The following is a 20,412-nucleotide window of genomic DNA, read 5'->3' as shown; positions in this document are numbered from 1 at the left end:
GAAGTAAAATCTATTACAAATCTGTAGATCAAAGCAAAACAAATCCCCACTTTGACAATACCCCCAAATCTCACTCTAATTAAGGAGCTAGCCCTCCTTTTTTTCTGATCACAGAATTTTTGAATGTTTTTTCCTTTACCTTTTTTTTTTTGCATGTGAACCATTGTTACTAATATTCTGTAGCCCAATTGTGCTCCATTGACTTTTTCCATGATTGTTTTATTTTGTGATTATCACTATTTTACTACAATTGACTATAATTATGTGAATCTTGTTATTGAGTCATTTTAATTGTATCCAACTTTTTGTGACCCCATTTGGAGTTTTCTTGGCAGAGATACTGCAGTGATTTGTCATTTCCTTCTCCAGCTCATTTTACAGATAAGAAAATTGAGGTAAGCAGAGTTAAGTGATCACAGGGTCACACAGATATTAAATGTCTAAAATCAGATTTGAACTTAGGAAGATAAGTTTTCCTCACTCCAGAATCAGTGCTCTGTGCACTATGGCGCTATCTGCCCCTTAATCATCATAGCAACTAAAATCATTATGATGCAGATAATTTATTATTATTATTTTTCATAGTGACACTATAATGGGTGGACTGGTCTTGGAATCAAGAAGAAGTAGGTCCAAGATCTATTCTTGATGCATACTGGCCATGTATTTCATGGGTGGACAAGTTACTTAAGCTCCCAGGGCCCTGGAAGATCTTCAGGATTATAAATTACAAATGGCCTGTTGAATAGTATTGCAGGAGGACCTTTTGAGTGGGAACCTTCTGCTACTCACAGGACTGCATTTAAAAATAAAAAAGCAATCCATACCCCATAACAAAATAAGGTCAAAATGGGTACATGATTTGAGCATAAAGGATGATACCATAAACAAATTAGGAGAACAAGGGATAATTTACCTATCAGATCTTTGGAGAAGGGAGGAATTTATGACCAGAGAATAACCAGAAGGCAAAATGGTCGACTTTGGTTACATTAAATTAAAACATTCTTGCACAAACAAAACCAACAGAAATAAGATTAAAAGGGAAGTACAAAACTGGGGGAAAATCTTTGCAACCACAATTTCTGGTAAAAGTCTCATTTCTAAAATATATAAAGAACTGTGTCAAATTTATAAGAGTACATGTCATCCCCCAATTGATAAATGGTCAAAGAATATAAACAGATAATCTTCAAATGATGAAATTAAAACCATTTATAGTTACATGAAAAAATGCTCTAAATCACTATTGATTAGAGAGAAAAAAAAAAGCAATGAAGAGAATGACCACTGAAGTCTAAGTAGGAGGTAGGTGGAAAGCCATTGTTACCAAAGGCAATCAGTTATCTTTTATCACCAATAGAGAGGAGCAAATGTTCTGGGTAATTCAAATCAAGGCAATGTGGAAGTTATGACTGATTGGTTTAACTGTATTGCACAGGCCCATGGTGAAATGCTCTGCCTCAGGACACATCCCATCCTCTGTAGGAGGCCTTTCTGCCCTCCCTCCAACAACTGTTAGAGATCACCTTTCCTCTACTCTGCCTAGTCTCCTATGTACCTGATTATATTTTGTCTCTTTTATTAGAACGTAGGTTCCTTGAGGGCAGGGAATTTTTTCCCCCCTTTTCTTTGTATTTAGCATAGTACCTGGCACACAAGAGGCATTTCTTACTGAAATGAGTTTGAATTCAATTTATTTCAATTTATACTGAGTATGCACCACTTTCTGATTTGCAAGTTGGAACCTAGAGGTTGTGCCTTAATTTCCCTGTTACACCCTATATACTTTTTCCAGATCATTCTCTCCTAAATCCCTGTACCTGCCACTCCCTGAGCTAGTGTGTTTATCCTGAATCAGCTCTGTGAATCTGGGTTAGATGTATTCATTTGAAATCATCTATCTCTTTGGGAACTGTACTAGACCTCAGAGGTTCTTCCCTTCCCCCAGGGCTGGCCAGGCTAATACTGACTTGCTCAATCCGTTCCTATCTCTCAAACTCCGATCTGAAAACAAGAATGGAGAGTGGCTATAAAGTCAGGAGACTAGTGTTTGGAAATCCCAGAATGGATAGAAGTAGCTAGAACTTTTAAAAAATGGTTCCTTTGGAACTGAATGTGCATCACAACGTAGTATTTTCACTTTGTTTTTGTAATTGTCTGCTTGCATTTTGTTTTCTTTCTCATTTTTTCCTTTTTGATCAGATTTTTCTTGTGTAGTGTGATACTTGGGGAAATATGTATAGAAGAATTGTACATGTTTAATATATATTGGATCACTAGCCATCTAGAGGAGGGGGGAGGGAGAAGAGAGAGAGAAAAAAACTTTGGAACACAAGGTTTTGCAAGGGTGAATGCTGAAAACTATCTATGCATGTGTTTTGAAAATAAAAAGATTAAATAAAAATGGTCCCTTTGAAAGATTTCCCATGATGCCGCCTGTGCTCAGAACATTTCTGAAGTTGTTCTGAAGGTCAAGCAAGGAGTCACAGGAGAAACAACCATTTTAATCCCTTTGTCAGTCATACCTCACTTGAAAACAAACAAACAAGCCAGAAATTCTTAGCTTCATCACTCCTCTTGCTCAATAGACTAGGTTCTGAATAAGTAGATTTAAATCCCATCCTTGACAGAAAGGAGCATGTGACTGTGAGTCTATTCACTTTCTGAGCTTCTTAACCCTCATATGCTGGTTTCTCTCAATCTGATATATAAAATGGAGATAATGATAATTTTACTGTGGATCTCAGAAAGCTATTTGGAGGACAAGAGGGCTTTGGAAACCTTGAAGTGTTTTAGAAGTGTGAATTGTTATTTATCTAGTAAGTATGTCTACTGTGTATAGACCAATATTCCTAAGCACTGGAGGAGGTGCAAAGCTCAGATAAGATGTATTTTGGGCCCAGTGAAGCTCATAGTTGAGAGAACTGTGGGAATTGAGAGAACCACATTGTCTTCATCAATTCTGGAACTAGCTCAGTTCTCTTCCTATTTCAATATGGTCTAGTCCAATTTCTGTCTTGTGAGAAAACTTAATTTATGGGAAAATTTATGAAAACTTGTGAGAAAATTTTTAGTTTTTCATGACTGAGAAGATGGATCACTTCTACTTATTGCTTAGAGACCCTTAACTCAGGATCTAGGTTATACTGATTAGAAAGCCAGTTAAATCCAAAAATTGATGCAAGGAGTTTTCTTACAATTATACATTCCAAGCAAACCATGTCTTATCTGAAAACTGGCTCCATACTTGTCAATCAATTATTATTTCCATGTTCCTTTGATTGAATTCAGACACATGGAAGAAATGGAATGCCTCTTTTTTGTAATTTCAGGGAATTTTCCTCCCTCTCCCAATTTGGAAAGCCCTTTCTTCTAATTATAAATCAAATTACCAAATCTTGTAACCTAATCTATATCTTGCTAATTGTTTTCTTTTATTGCATAAAAATCTGTCTCTTTTTGATTCATCATCTAGTGCCAAGCTGAAGGGGCCTGGTCTCAATTTGTTTTGCAATTGTCTTGAATTGCTTAATAAATCAATATGCTCAGAACCTTGATTCTTTGTTTCCTCAGTTTTTTCAGATTTCACCCATCACATAGTCTAGTTGAAGTGTAGGAAACAAACATATCTGTGGTATACAATATTTTGTGATGAATATATTAGAGAGGTGCAAAATAATGTGAAACTAAAGGAAGCGAGGTTATTACTTTTTTTTTTAATTTAGAATTTTTTTCCACAGTATATATGCATGAGTAATTTTTTTTTATAATATTATCCCTTGTATTCATTTTTCCAAATTATCCCCCCCTCCCTCCACGCCCTCCCCCCGATTACAGGCAATCCCATACATTTTACATGTGTTACAATATAGAGGTTATTACTTTTTGAGGGAAAGGAAGCATCAGAGAAAGCTCAAAGGATGAGGCATTTGAGTGGGGAATTCAACAAGTAGAGAAGGGAGTGACAGAGAGTCTATGCACAGAAAAAATGTGGGCAAAGACCTGGAGGAGCTTAAACTTAGAAAATGTTTTGGTAGGTGGATGAGTGGAGGGCACAGAGAATAGACTAATTTAGCCAGAATATAGCTATGGAATATTGCTAAAATATAGAATTATATACCAATTCATGTAAATCTCTCCAGGCCTTTCTGAAATCATCCTGCTGATCCTTTCTTATAGAAGAATAATATAAAAAGAGATTTTGAAGAGAGTGTAGAGAGAAAAAAAAAGCAGACAGCCATTTGAGAGACAGCGACAGTAAGAAGTAACTGAGGGAGAGGTTGGAAAGGATAGGAGGATACTTGTGGGGACTTGCTATCTTTAAAACCGAAGAAGGAGAGAACATTTAATAATGGAGAATGGCTCAGTGTCAGGGGCTGCAAGAGAGCTCATTGGAACATTTTGCAAGCCACAGTGTTCATGCTGAATGGTATCAGACTGGGTTGAAGAAAGTGGACGGTGAGGAAATGGAGGCATTGGGTATATACATAGTCTTTCAAGAAGTATAGCAATGAAAGGAAGGAATAATTCAGTCATTTCAGTTGTATCTTCATTTCCCCATTTGGGTTTTTTTCAGCAAAGATATTGCAGTGATTTGACCTTTCCTTCTTCAGCTCATTTGACAGATGAGGAAACTGAGGCAAACAGTGTTAAGTGATTTACCAAGGTCATACAACTGAAGTCTGATTTGAACTCAATTCTTCTTGACTCCAGTTACCACCTAATTGTCTGAAGAGGAGGAGGATTATAGTTAATTTCTTAATTCTGGGACATCCCACTTTTTCTCTTCACTTTTATTCCTAAACTGTCAGAAGAAATCACTCATTTATGCTACAAATGAATATTATTTGGCCTCAACTAGGCCCTCACTGATACACTAAAATATTAAAAAAAAATTCTTTTTGTATATCTTTTGTTTTTAAATCATCGTTATTTCCCAGATTCCCTGTCCTCCTTCCTCCTTTCTCTTCTTGGCACTGGAAATCAGTCATATAGGGATCTTGTACATCCTCCTGAGTTCTTGGCTACTTTGGCTCTACTCAGAAAGAGCTCTGTCTCTTGAGAACTTTGCCTTTCTTCAATATGTGCTATTGTTGAAGAGGAAGAAATGGCCTCCAGACTCCTGACCTCCACACCACCAGGAATTAGTGACATTCAGGGATATGCTGTGGATTTCAGCCTGGAGGAAAAGGAGCTCCTGCACCCTTTTCAGAATGAATATTACAGGGATGTAATTCTGGAAAACTACAGCAACCTGGTTTGCCTGGGAAGGTACCATATATGCCAGAGGGAGAGTCTAACAGGATTTCTTAAACTTTTTCCACTCACATGCCCTTTTTTTCTGAGAAATTTTTACATAATCTCAAACCAAACATTTACCGAAAATAAACCATAATTTTGTGATCTCCACATTCAGTTATGAAACTCCACATGGTAGGGACAGCTAGGGGGCACAGTGGATAGAGCACCAGCCTTGAATTCAGGAGGACCTGAGTTCAAATTTGATCTCAGACACTTAACTCTTCCTAGCTGTGTGACCCTGGGCAAGTCACTTAACCCCAGCCTTAGGAAAAAAAAAAAAGAAAAAAAGAAACTCCACATGGTGCTGCAAATCCACAGTTTAAGAAACTACTCTCCAGGTGTTGGTTCATAAGATGAAATTATTTTTATGGTGGTTTTTTTTGCAAGAATTTATGAGTCCTGAAGTACAAGATGCTGGATTTTTTTTTCCCATTGTTATTCTGTCCATCTATCTTGCTCCACTTCTGTGCTGTTTTTCTAGTTCTGCTTATTTTCCTCTGCATTAGTTCTTATAAATCTTTCAATACTTCTCTATGTATTCTTCATATTCTTTGTTTCTTATGGCACAATGATATTTCATTGGCAATTAGATGGCTCCATTGGTGGAGTGTTGGGTTTGTAGTCAGAAAGACCTGAATTCAAATTTCACCTCAGACACTTACTAGTTGTATAACCCTAAGCAAATCACTTAACCCTGTTTGCATCAATTTCTTCAGCTGTAAAATTGGGCTAATAACATTACCTATATCTTGGGATTGATGTGACTATCAAATAAAATTACTTCTGTAAAGTTCTTAGCCTACTGCCTGGCACACAATAGCTATTACTATTATTTGTAAAGCACTTGACATACCTTAAAGCTCTAAATAATTGCTATTATTATTATTTTGTATATTGCTTGTCTAGTTCTGTTCAATTCATTGAATATTGGTTTATATGTGGTTTTCCATATCTCTATTAATAATACCTAATAGAGATTAGGTATTATTATTATTATTATTATTATTTTTGTATATGTAATATTTCATTAGCCTGCCAGGTGGCACAATAGATAGTCAGGTCTGAGTTCATCTTCCTGAGTTCAAATCTGACTTCAGACACTGACTAGCTGTGTGACATCCTGAGCAAGCCATTTAACCCTGTTTACCTCAGTTTCCTCATCTATAAAATGAGCTGAAGAAGGAAATGCCAAAGTACTCCAATATCTTTATCAAGACAACCTCAAACAGAGTCACAAAGAATGGGATACTATTGAAAAATGAACAATATTCTATTATATTCAAGTACCAAAATTACTTAATCCTTCCCATTTCAGTAGATACTATTTTATTTGTAGTCCTAAACTACTACAAAAAATATTTCTCTTAACATTTTAATTTTTATGGGAACTTTTAGCTTCCTTAGAACATATAACTTTTTTCTGTTGGAGGTACCACCATTTTGAAGTTATTGTTTTTGAGTTGTTTTAGTTGTGTCCAATTCTTTATGACCCCCCATTTGGGGTTTTCTTGGTAAATATCCTGGGATGATTTGCCTTTCCTTCTCTAGTTTGAGTTACAGGTGAGGAAATAGGAACTGGTTCAAAATCTCAGAATCCTCCTTGATACTATTTTTTCCTTTAAGTTCATACTGAATCAGTTTTCTATTCTATTAATTCTCATTCTGCAGTGTATCTTGATGCACCTCTTGCAAGGCCCCCTCATCCTCATCTGGGTGAAGACTGGGTGGACATTTTAGGCCAAAATCCTCTTGTCTGGACTGTTGTAATGGCCTCCTAACTCTGCCAAAATAATATTCTGAAGGCACAGTTCTGACCATGTCACAATCTGCTAAAATACTTCTAATATTTCCTTTGATTTCAGAATAAAATGAAAATTCTTTAATCTGGGATTTAAGACCCTTCACAATTTAGCTTCAACTTCCTTTTCCAGCTTTATTTAAGCTACTCTCTTTTAATTACTCTACATTTCAAACCCTATTGGTCAACTAGTAGTTTCTTGGTTATAATTTTCTGTTTTTGTGCCCTAGATGTTGGGCATCCATGCAGCCTTTGCTGGAATATGGGCCTTTCTCCTATCCACCTATTAAAATCCTCTCCCATGAGACGATTCCTTTCTTTTCTTCTCTCTCATGTTATATTCTCCTTCATGAATCCTTTCATCTTCCCAGTTAAATGTTTCTTTCCTCCCTCCAATTTTTTTTCTACCGTGCTTAGTCTGAATTCCTCCTTTGCCCCCATGCTTACTGACTTAGATAATTATCTGTGTATTTGTTTTCCCCCATTCCAACCCCACCTTCAAAAGAATATAAATTCCTAGAAGGTGAAGACTGTGTCATTTTGTCATTGTTGTTATCCATAGTACCTTTGCAGAGGCTTTATAGATATCTGCTGAATTGATAGAGAAGGGGCAAGTGCTGGCTAGGAGTAAGAGAGCAAAGGAAAGGCATTTTTTGGGGGGAGGGAGGAGACCTAAGCATGCTTGGAGAGAGATGGAAAGGAGCCAGCAGGAGAGATGAAAAGTGATAGGGTACCACTGAAACTAATGTGCTGAAATTGATTATTTGTTCATGGTTTCACTTATGTCTGCTTCTCTGTGACCCCATTTGGGGTTTTCTTGTCAAAGATAGTGGAATAATTTGCCATTTTCTTCCCCCAATCATTTTACAGATGAGGAAACTGAGGTAAAAGAGTAATTTAAATACAAAGCCTCTCTGGGCCTCAGTTTTCCCCTCTATAGAATAGGGCTAATACATAATACTTACATCTCCCATCTCAACAGGTCATTTCCAGGAAAGACTTTTGTAAATTTTAAAGTGCTATTTGAACAAGAGTTCTTATTAAGAAATCAAATGTTCTTTCTTTTTCCTTCCTTCCTTCCTTCCTTCCTTCCTTCCTTCCTTCCTTCCTTCCTTCCTTCCTTCCTTCCTTCCTTCCTTCCTTCCTTCCTTCCTTCCTTCCTTCCTTCCTTCCTTCCTTCCTTCCTTTCTTTCTTTCTTTCTTTCTTTCTTTCTTTCTTTCTTTCTTTCTTTCTTTCTTTCTTTCTTTCTTTCTTTCTTTCTTTCTTTCTTTCTTTCTTTCTTTCTTTCTTTCTTTCTTTCTTTCTTTCTTTCTTTCTTTCTTTCTCTCTTTCTCTCTTTCTTTCTTTCTCTCTTTCTCTTTCTTTCTTCTTCTTCTCTTTCTCTCTCTCTCTTTCTCTCTTTCTCTCTTTCTCTTTCTTTCTTTCTCTTTCCTTCCTTCCTTCCTTCCTTCCTTCCTTCCTTCCTTCCTTCCTTCCTTCCTTCCTTCCTTCCTTCCTTCCTTCCTTCCTTCCTTCCTTCCTTCCTTCCTTCCTTCCTTCCTTCCTTCCTTCCTTCCTTCCTTCCTTCCTTCCTTCCTTCCTTCCTTCCTCTCTTTCTCTTTCTCTCTTTCTCTCTTTCTCTCTTTCTCTCTTCCTTCCTTCCTTCCTTCCTTCCTTCCTTCCTTCCTTCCTTCCTTCCTTCCTTCCTTCCTTCCTTCCTTCCTTCCTTCCTTCCTTTCTTTCTTTCTTTCTTTCTTTCTTTCTTTCTTTCTTTCTTTCTTTCTTTCTTTCTTTCTTTCTTTCTTTCTTTCTTTCTTTCTTTCTTTCTTTCTTTCTTTCCTCTCTCTTTTTCTTTCCTCTCTCTCTCTTTCTTTCTCTCCCTCTCTTTCTCTCTCTCTTTCTTTCTTTCTTTCTTTCTTTCTTTCTTTCTTTCTTTCTTTCTTTCTTTCTTTCTTTCTCTCTCTTTTCTTTCCTCTCTCTCTCTTTCTTTCTCCTTTCTTTCTTTCTTTCTTTCTTTCTTTCTTTCTTTCTTTCTTTCTTTCTTTCTTTCTTTCTTTCTTTCTTTCTTTCTTTCTTTCTTTCTTTCTTTCTTTCTCTCTCTCTCTCTTTCTTTCCTCTCTCTTTCTTTCTCCTCTCTTTCTTTCTTTCTTTCTTTCTTTCTTTCTTTCTTTCTTTCTTTCTTTCTTTCTTTCTTTCTTTCTTTCTTTCTTTCTTTCTTTCTTTCTTTCTTTCTTTCTTCCTCTCTCTCTTTTTTCTTTCCTCTCTTTCTTTCTCTTTCTTTCTTTCTTTCTTTCTTTCTTTCTTTCTTTCTTTCTTTCTTTCTTTCTTTCTTTCTTTCTTTCCTCTCTCTCTCTCTCTCTCTTTCTTTCCTCTCTCTCTCTCTCTCCCTCTTTCTTTCTCTCTCTCTCTCTCTCTCTCTCTCTCTCTCTCTCTCTCTCTCTCTCTCTCTCTCTCTCTCTCTCTCTCTCTCTCTCTCTCTCTCTCTCTCTCTCTCTCTCTCTCTCTCTCTCTCTCTCTCTCCTTTCTTTCTTTCTTTCTTTCTTTCTTCTTTCTTTCCCTCTCTTTCCTTCCCCCGCTCCCTTCCCTCTCCCTTCTCTCTGCCTTCCTCTCCCTTTTCCTCTCCCTTTTCCCCTTCCCCTTCCCATCCCATTCCATTTCATTCCACCTTCAAAGGATAATAATGTATTAAATGTGGCTGATATGAGTAGAAATGAGTGGTTGATAATGAGAAGAATGCTCTGGAATTCAAAGACCACTCCAGGGAGGAATTCTCAGAAACAGCTGCTTTACTGATAGTGCTAGCTGCCAAGCCAAACCTCTTTGAGTGGACTTTTCTGACATTAAGTATATTTGTAAAGAGAACATTTAAAATAATTCCCTCTCATGCCCTCTCTTATTCATGGCCCCTAAGGGAGCTGCCCACCTGTCTCCCAGTTTCACTTATGGACGTACATTATGTCAATCAAAGCGGAATTAGGGGAGGCAGGCTTCTAGGTGGCACAGTGAATAAAATGCTAGGCATAGAGTCAGAAGAACTGCATTCAAATTTGGCATTCTAGACATTTTCTACTGTGTGGCATTTCACCACTTTTGCCTCAATTTCCTCATCTGTAAAAATGGGCTGGAGAAGGAAATGGCAAACTACTCCAATAAACGCCAAGTAAACCCCAAATGGGGTCATCAGGAGTCAGACCTTGACTAAATAAAAACAACAGTGAGCTAAAATGGATTTTTCTAGATAAAAATCTGCGGTTCTGTCACTTTAACCTCTCAAGGCACTGGGTAATTCTCCAAGATTATAAATTGGAGTGAGGAGTTGCCCAGCATCATTAGCAAAGGGAGTTTCACATTGGGAGTTCCCTAAATAAACGAAATCACAGACTGATCTCCTCCTGCTATGAGACAGATTAATGACATTTATACTGTCTGCCTCACAGGGACATAGTAACAATGGCACTTTGTATTGAGTCAAGGGATATAGAAATATGAGTTATTTTTCCCCCCTCAGATTACAGGGAAAATGTTCTACTTTCCTTAAAATAAAAGTCTGGATTTGAAGCTTCCCCCTCCATCCTCCTTCTGTGTGACCTTAGGGAGAGTATATAACTTCCCGAGGCCTCAGTTTCTAAAAACTGTAAAATGAGAGCTTGGACTAATGACTGTTTTAAATGATCCATAGTCTTATGAAATAGTTTTCTTTTCTGGTCTGTTCTAAACACAGGTTCTCTAAATCCTAGGAGGGTTTGGCGAATGTCTTTCCTTTCAGAAGAGGGAAGGGCGGAAGCCTAGCCCACTATTCCCCTCCCAATGGAAAAGCCCCAGAAGGTATCATCTGAGCCTGGCTTGCCTCAGCAAATTTACAAGGCCCTGGACATGATGAATAGTGTGTTTGCAAATGCAATTGAGTTTGGAGCCTCCAGCAGCCGCCACCAGAGCCCTGATAGAATTGTTGGTAGAAAGAAAGAATGCTGTCCAACCTTCTTCAGTGGCAGGGAGGGGAAGAAGGTTATTCCTGGCTCCCTGTAGTCTCCATGGGTATTTCAAGCAAGCTTTTCATTTAAGGAACAGAAAGTCTCACCACAGGAGGACTGACTAATAGCCTGCAATGTTTACCCCCAGCTGTGTTTATCCACATACCAGATTTTTGCATGGCTCTTAGAGAGGCCTGTGGGGTGGGGTTCAGATAGGGCCTCCCTCTCAATGAAAGGAGGTGGGACCCATTTGATGAAACATCTCTTCATCTCTACAGTTGCCAGAAGTCTTGCTGATTCGGCTTTTTTGGCTCATAGTCACACAATCACTCCCTCATTCAAACTCTCACCATCACCTCTCCTAACTGTAGCAATGATTGTTACGTTGTGATTCAGTTGTGTCCGACCTATGGTGTACCTTATGGTACACCAAATGGGGTTTTCCTGGCAAAGATACTGGAGTAGTTGGCCATTTCCTTCTCCAGCTCATTTGACAGATGAGGAAACTGAGGTAAACAGGATTCTCCCCTGGATCACATGGCTAGGAGGTGACTGAGACTAGATTTGAACTCTGAGCTTCTTGTTCTTTGCCTCAGAGTTCTATCCACTGAGCTACCTACTGGCCTCCCATTTGATCTCAGCTGCTTTAAGTCTCTTCACTCTTGAATTTCTCCTCCACACCCCTGCCCAATTTATCTTCCTAAAGTACAGGTTTGATCATGTCCCTCCTCAGATCAAAAAACTAAAATGGCTCCATATTATCTTTAGGATAAAGTACAAACTCCTCTACTTGAATTTTCAAGTCTGGGATAATCTGATGCTGGCTTGTTTTCCAGGTTTATTTCACATAATTCCCCTTTGTGCAGTCTTTTGCAGCTGTTTGAGCCTAATCTTTCCCATAAACATATTCCATTTCTCATTTTCATGGCTTTACAAAGGTGGCACAGTAGGCGGAGCACTGAGACTGGAGTCAAGAAAATCTGAGTTCAAATTTGACCTCAGATACTTCCTAGATGTGTGATCTTGGGCAGTCACTTAACCCTGTTTGCCTCAGTTTCCTCATCTGTAAAGTGGGCATGATAATAATAGCTTCTATCTCACAGGATTATTGTGAAGACCAAATGAAAGAAGGTAAATCTTAAAGCTGTTATATATGTCAACAATTACTATCATTCTTATACCATACTTCATAATCTTCCCCATGTGCCAGTTACTCTACAGCCAGCCTGGTTCTGCTCAATAGCTAACCTAAATCCCTCTAACTGAATTTTTTTTTTTTTAATTTTTTATTTTATTTTATAATTATAACATTTTTTGACAGTACATATGCATGGGTAATTTTTTACAACATTATCCCTTGCACTTACTTCTATTCAGATTTTTCCCCTTCCTCCCCCAACCCCCTCCCCCAGATGGCAAGCAGTCTTATATATGTTAAATATATTACAGTATAATTTAGATGCAATATATGTGTGTAGAACCGAATATTTTGTTGCACAGGAAGAATTGGATTCAGAAGGTAAAAATAACAGTTTACATTCATTTCCCAGTGTTCCTTTTCTGGATGTAGCTGGTTCTGTCCATCATTAATCAATTGGAATTGGATTAGTTCTTCTCTATGTTGAAGAAATCCACTTCCATCAGCATACATCCTCGTACAGTATCATTGTTGAAGTGTATAATGATCTTCTGGTTCTGCTCGTTTCACTCAGCATCAGTTGATGTAAGTCTCTCCAAGCCTCTCTGTATTTCTCCTGTTGGTCATTTCTTATAGAACAATAATATTCCATAACATTCATATACCATAGTTTACCCAACCATTCTCCAATTGATGGACATCCATTCATCTTCCAGCTTCTAGCCACTACAAAAAGGGCTGCCACAAACATTTTGGCACATACAGGACCCTTTCCCTTCTCTAGTAGTTCCTTGGGGTATAAGCCCAGTAGTAGTATGGCTGGGTCAAAGGGTATGCACATTTTGATAACTTTTTGGGCATAATTCCAGATTGCTCTCCAGAATGGTTGGATTCTTTCACAACTCCACCAACAATGCATCAGTGTCCCAGTTCCTCTAACTGAATTTTAAAATTCCCTTCCCTTGTACTATTTCTTTAGGAGAAGCTGTGGAAAGGAAAGGGGTACAAGTGGAAAAAAGTGGATGGGTTATGGAGCAAAAGCCCCAGCCAGCTTTGGAATACATTGCTGGGTCTTCATGCAATGTCAAAGGGTGGAGAGGGTTGCCCCGGGGGGAGAAGAGGCCCGGGGGAAAGTTTGCATAGGCCAGAGAGGCCCTGGGGCTGGGGCTTGTGGGGCTGGGGAGTGTGGGAGAGAGGGGATTGCATCCTGGAATTTTGGGAGGAGTGCCCACTTGGATAAGATCACAGATTTGTGAAGGATCAAAAAGATCCTTGAAGGAAAGGGAAGAGGTGTGTGTCTTATTCTCTCAGGAGCTGTCATGTACAAGCCATGACTTAAAAGGAACGTGACTGAATTTTTTAACAAACAAGTTTCAATACTTCAAGGACCCATGATTTCATCCCTGTTGGTTCTTTCTCTGCAATTCTCAGTGCTTTTGCACTGAAGGAGATAGCTTAATGAGTTTCTGGGGCTGGAAAAATGACCACCTAGTGCCTAGCCCTCTGGTGATGAGCCCCTCCCAGCTCAGCTTGGCTGGCCCTTGGAGGACAGACATACAGTCCCTCACTGGCCTGTACTTGAATGGAGAATGACTGCATTTAAGTGAAGAATAACTGACCTCAGCAGTCTTTCCTGTTTGATGCTACTTAAGAGAGAGTAATGGTACAGTGGAAAGGGAGTTGATACCAGAATCATAATCCTGTAGACTGGAGTTAGGAAGACCTGAGTTGAAATTTGGCTTCAGACACTTACCAGCTTACTAGATCCTGGGCAAATTAAGCTCTATTTGCCTCAGTGTTCTCAGCTGTAAAATGGTGCTAATAACAACACTTACCTTCCAGGATTGATATGAGGACACAAATGAGATCTATGTAAAGATCTTATCATGGGAGTGCCTGGCACATAGTAGGCACTTAATAAATACTTCTCTTATGTATTACTTGTATAACCTTGGGCAAATATTTAACCTCTTTATTTTTCCTTATGTGTGTGTGTGTGTGTATGTGTGCACGCGTAGGAACTGGGGTTATGTGACTTAGCCAGGATCATACAGCTAACTTTAGATGTCTGAGGTTAAATTTGAACTCAAGTCCTCCTGGCTTCAGAGCCACTGCTCTATCCACTGCACCATCTAGCTGCCCTAACTTCTTTTTCTTCTTCTTTTAAAAAAAATATTATTATAGCTTTTTATTTAAAAAAAATATATGCATGGGTAATTTTTTATCATTGACCCTTGAGAAACCTTCTGTTCCAACTCTCCCCCTCATTCCCCCCACCCCCTCCCTTAGATGGCACGCAGTCCAATACATGTTAAATATGTTAAAGTATATGTTAAATACAATATATGTATACATATTTATACAATATCTAACTTCTTTTGGTTCTGATTTCTTCACCTGTAAAATGAGGCAGTTGAACAAGAGAGCCTCCAAGAATCTTTCTGGCTGCAAATCTATGATTCTGTGGCAAGATTGGCTGGAGTTTGTACTCCACAGTCATAAACTTTGAGAATACTGTCTTCAAAGGAGTTCTTTTGGGAGGCCAAAAATGGAGACTGCCACTACTCATCATTTTGGCAGTTTTGGTTGGGATTTGATTTCAAAGATAATAGAATATGGTCTGGGAATCATTTATTCATTTCATATACATTTAATAAGGACATAATGGGTATCAATAGAAGCCAATCTTTGTCCTTGGAAAGCACTTTTGATTTTTGAAAATGAAATAAATTCTAATAAGGAAAGATCTCTGTGAAATGATGCAAAGCAAAGATAGCAAAAGCAGAGGAATGGAGGAGATCTATAACCAAATAATGGGAAGGAACGGGTAGAAATTCCTCGTGGAGACTTGAGAGAACGATTGAAAAATTCCTTGTGTTTTGAAATGAATATCAGTATATGTGCTGCTTTTAACATTAGCAAAGCCCTTTGCTTACACTCTTTCATCTGGACCCACCACAATTCTATGGGGCTTATGGAACAGGTATTACCCTCATTTTACAAATAAGGAAACTGAAACTCAGAGGAGAGATGTCAGTCATCATCTGGTAAACATCAGAGGGTAGACCATCGATCTATTGATCTATTCCCTGTATAACCTTGACAGATAATGGGGCTGGACTAGATCCTTCCCAGTTTATAAATTCCATGACCCCAGGACCCCTCATTTGAACACACAGTGATCATAATCTCACTTTGTGGACTTAGAATAGCAGGTGATTTAAACTAATGGAAAGTGCACTGAATTACAACTGGCTCTATCAGTAAGACCCCATCTCATGAAAAGAGAAGTTTGGATTCAATGAAATCTCCTAGTTCTAAATTTAAGATTCCTGCTTTTATAGATAAGGAATCCCTGAGACCCTCCCCATCCCTCCAGGGATTAAGTGACCTGTTCAAGATCACATGAGTATTGAATAGCACTACCAGAATTGTAGCCCAAGTCCTTGACTTTTGAACCTAGAACTTTTTCTACTTCATCATCTACATTCTGGTCCTTGTTGAGGAATCTATATCATTATTTTAGAGTTGTAATGGGAGGGTGATGAAAAGATTCTAGGTCTTTCCAGGTCATTTTCTTGTCTTTAGGAGTGTTCTTAGTGCTTCCTTCTCACTGCCCCTTCTCCCCTTCTCCCCTTCCCCCCAGGGGCTATATTTATAGCCTTCAGTCTCCTCTGCCACACAGTTTGCCTCTCTTTAGGTCATTTGTGGGCTTTTGTCATATTCTGGCTCATGAGCCAAGAAATAACAGTTAGGCATTTGCAGTTAATATTAAGTGGGGTGTGCCTGCTATAATTTATTCTGATTGGACCCAGGGTCATGTAAGGTGAGCAGTAGCAGAATTTTCATGGGCTTAGAGATCAGGATGTTCCCATTACACAATCATGGCCTCAACTTCATGGGATGTGCTGTTAAACTCAAGAAGGATAACTTTGGGATGCTTCTTGGGAATTTTATTGTTCTTGGACTGTATGAATTCTTCTTCTTCTTCTTCTTCTTCTTCTTCTTCTTCTTCTTCTTCTTCTTCTTCTTCTTCTTCTTCTTCTTCTTCTTCTTCTTCTTCTTCTTCTTCTTCTTCTTCTTCTTCTTCTTCTTCTTCTTCTTCTTCTTCTTCTTCTTCTTCTTCTTCTTCTTCTTCTTCTTCTTCTTCTTCTTCTTCTTCTTCTTCTTCTTCTTCTTCTTCTTCTTTTTTTTTTTTCTGAGCCAACTGGGGTTAAGTGACTTGCCCAGGGTTACACAGCTAGAAAATGTTAAGTGTCTGAATTCACATTTGAACTAAGGTCCTCCTGATTTCAGGACTGGTGCTCTCATCCACTGCGCCACCTAGCTGTCACTATTCTGTATGAGTTCTTGTATGTGGTTCATCTCTTTGTTAGATCAAAAACTCAGTGATTGCAGGGATATTGTCTTATTTGTCTTTTAATTTCTCAAGGCCTAGCACAATGTAGAAGCTTAATAAAGATTTTTTAATATCACAGAATTTTAGAGAGCTGTCTCCTCATGTTAAAATGTAAGCTCCTTGAGGACAGGGAATATTTCATTTTTATTTATCTTCACATAGAGTAAACACTAAATCCTAACTGGTTTCAAATGCGTTCATTCATTTTCAGTCATTCATTCAATTCTAGATCCCATCTAGTTCAAATACCCTCATTTTACAGATGAAGAAACTGAGGCAAACAGGGTTAAGTGGCTTGCCTAGGGTCATAAAGCCAAGCAAGTGTCTGATGCTGGATTTGAATTCAGGTCTTCCTGATTCCAGATTCAGTCCTTCATCTGCATCACCTAGTTGCCTGATGGATGGAATATTTGTGTTAGTAGAAAGTGTTGGGAGCTCTAGTACTAAGTATTGTACACTTTCCCCAAATCACTTGTTTCTTAGTTCTTCATGTTTCAGAACTAGGGCTGAGGGGAAATTCCCCTAAAGAAGACCCTTTGCCTGTTAGTGATGGAACAACCTTAGTCTTAGCCTGGGATCTCTGTCTGATGATTTAGCTGTCTGGGACATTTTTCTGTCCAATTGGGTCATCTGAAAAGCTTTGCTAAGACTTCTTCCTTTGAAGAAGGGTTCACAACCACTGAGTCATCCTTAAATCACTCTTTTTCATCTTGTATATTCAATTCATTGCCAAATTTTTTCCATTTTACCTCTCTGACATCCCTCACATAAATCTGCTTTCTATTCACACTACAATCACCCCAGTCCAAGTTCTCATTACAGTATCCTCATAATTGGTTTCTTTGTATCCATTTTCTTTTCTCTCCAATTTATCTTCCATAATACTGTCAAATTTATATTCTTACAGCACAGGTCTGATCATGTCACTCCTCTGCTCAAGAAGTTCCATGGCTCCCAAGTGCCTTTAGGCTAAAATATAAATTCCTTTGTTGTGGCATTTAAAAACCTTCACAATCTAGTTTCAGTCCATCTTTCCAAGCTGATTACATATTACTCCCTTCTTATGCACTTTACTCTAGATAAACTGGTCTGCTTGAGCTCCCAGAATGTAATTATTCTATCTCTTGTTCCAGCAACTTTGTAATGATTATTATCTTCTCTTCTTGCCCAGAAGGCTCTTCCTCCTCACTTTTACTTCTTGGAACTCTTAGTTCCTTTTAGAACTTATTCAAAGATTACTGCAACAAGTCTTTGCTGATTTCCATTACTAGAGCCCCATATATTACTGTGTATTTATTATGTATATATGCCATATAATCTCATCTGTGAAGATGCTGTGTCCCCTTTATAGAATATAGAATATAAGCTCCCTGAGGACTAGGAACTTTGCTATTTTTATCCCTAGCACTTGGCAGAGTGCTCAGGACATAATGCTTAAAAAATGTTTGTTATTTGGTTGATGAGTTTGGCAGCTATTTTCACATGGTCCAAAAACTATGTGTGTCTGTTTCTGGAGAAGGATAATCACTAATTCCCACTTTATATGAGGTGGAAGACTTGGATCTGAGTTTCAGTTCTGCTACTCACTTTGGGCAAGTAGTTTAATGTCTGTGAACCTTGGTTTCCTTATTTGTAAACAAAAAAAAAGGAAGATAATCCTACCATAGATTTGTGAGAATAAAATGAGGCAAAATATATAAAAGTACTTTGTCAACTAAAAAAAATTATATCAATGCAATGTAAGATTATTATTCTCATTTTTACATGTTTACTGATACCTTTTTTAATATCATCATTTCCCCCCAGTATCTCCTTTTCTTTTTTATTATTATTATTTTTAATTTTTTATTTTCTTTTATATTTATAACATTTTTTGACAGTACATATGCATGGGTAATTTTTTACAACATTATCCCTTGCACTTACTTCTATTCAGATTTTTTCCCTTCCTCCCCCAACCCCCTCCCCCAGATGGCAAGCAGTCTTATATATGTTAAATATATTATAGTATAATTTAGATACAATATATGTGTGTAGAACCGAATTTTTTGTTGCACAGGTAGAATTGGATTCAGAAGGTAAAAATAACAGTTTACATTCATTTCCCAGTGTTCCTTTTCTGGATGTAGCTGGTTCTGTCCATCATTAATCAATTGGAATTGGATTAGCTCTTCTCTATGTTGAAGAAATCCACTTCCATCAGCATACATCCTCGTACAGTATCATTGTTGAAGTGTATAATGATCTTCTGGTTCTGCTCGTTTCACTCAGCATCAGTTGATGTAAGTCTCTCCAAGCCTCTCTGTATTTCTCCTGTTGGTCATTTCTTATAGAACAATAATATTCCATAACATTCATATACCATAGTTTACCCAACCATTCTCCAATTGATGGACATCCATTCATCTTCCAGCTTCTAGCCACTATGAAAAGGGCTGCCACAAACATTTTGGCACATACAGGACCCTTTCCCTTCTCTAGTAGTTCCTTGGGGTATAAGCCCAGTAGTAGTATGGCTGGGTCAAAGGGTATGCACATTTTGATAACTTTTTGGGCATAATTCCAGATTGCTCTCCAGAATGGTTGGATTCTTTCACAACTCCACCAACAATGCATCAGTGTCCCAGTTTTCCCACAGCCCCTCCAACATTCATCGTTATTTGTTCCTGTCATCTTAGCCAATCTGACAGGTGTGTAATGATACCTCAGAGTTGTCTTAATTTGCATTTCTCTGATCAATAGTGATTTGGAACACTCTTTCATATGAGTGGAAATAGTTTTAATTTCATCATCTGAAAATTGTCTGTTCATATCCTTTGACCATTTATCAATTGGAGAATGGCTTGATTTCTTATAAATTAAAGTCAATTCTCTGTATATTTTGGAGATGAGGCCTTTATCAGAACCTTTAACTGTAAAAATTTTTTCCCAATTTGTTACTTCCCTTCTAATCTTGTTTGCATTAGTTTTGTTTGTGCAGAAACTTTTTAATTTGGTGTAATCAAAATGTTCTATTTTGTGGTCAATAATGGTCTCTAGTTCTCCCTTGGACACAAACTCCTTCCTCCTCCACAAGTCTGAGAGGTAAACCATTCCATGTTCCTCCAATTTATTTATGATTTCGTTCTTTATGCCTAAATCTTGGACCCATTTTGATCTAATCTTAGTATGTGGTGTTAAATGTGGGTCCATGCCTAGTTTCTGCCATACTAATTTCCAGTTTTCCCAGCAGTTTTTGTCAAATAATGAATTCTTATCCCAAAATTTGGGATCTTTGGGTTTGTCAAAGATTAGATTGCTATTTTTATTCACTATCTTGCCCTGTGAACCTAACCTATGCCACTGATCAACTAGTCTATTTCTTAGCCAATACCAAATGGTTTTGGTGACTGTTGCTTTATAATATAGCTTTAAATCAGGTATACTTAGACCACCTTCCTCTGACTTTTTTTTCATTAGTTCCCTTGCAATTCTCGACCTTTTATTCTTCCATATGAATTTTGTTGTTATTTTTTCTAGGTCATTAAAATAGTTTCTTGGGAGTCTGATTGGTATAGCACTAAATAAATAGATTAATTTGGGGAGTATTGTCATCTTTATTATATTCGCTCGGCCTATCCAAGAACATTGAATGTCTTTCCAATTATTTAAATCTGACTTTATTTTTGTGGCAAGTGTTTTGTAATTTTGCTCATATAATTCCTGACTCTCCTTTGGTAGATATATTCCCAAATATTTGATACTATCGACTGTTATTTTGAATGGAATTTCTCTTTGTATCTCTTGCTGTTGGATTGTGTTGGTAATGTATAAAAATCCTGA

The sequence above is a fragment of the Sminthopsis crassicaudata genome, chromosome 4, assembly GCF_048593235.1.
Source record: "Sminthopsis crassicaudata isolate SCR6 chromosome 4, ASM4859323v1, whole genome shotgun sequence".
Classification (NCBI taxonomy): domain Eukaryota; kingdom Metazoa; phylum Chordata; class Mammalia; order Dasyuromorphia; family Dasyuridae; genus Sminthopsis; species Sminthopsis crassicaudata.
This window is presented reverse-complemented; position numbering follows the sequence as displayed.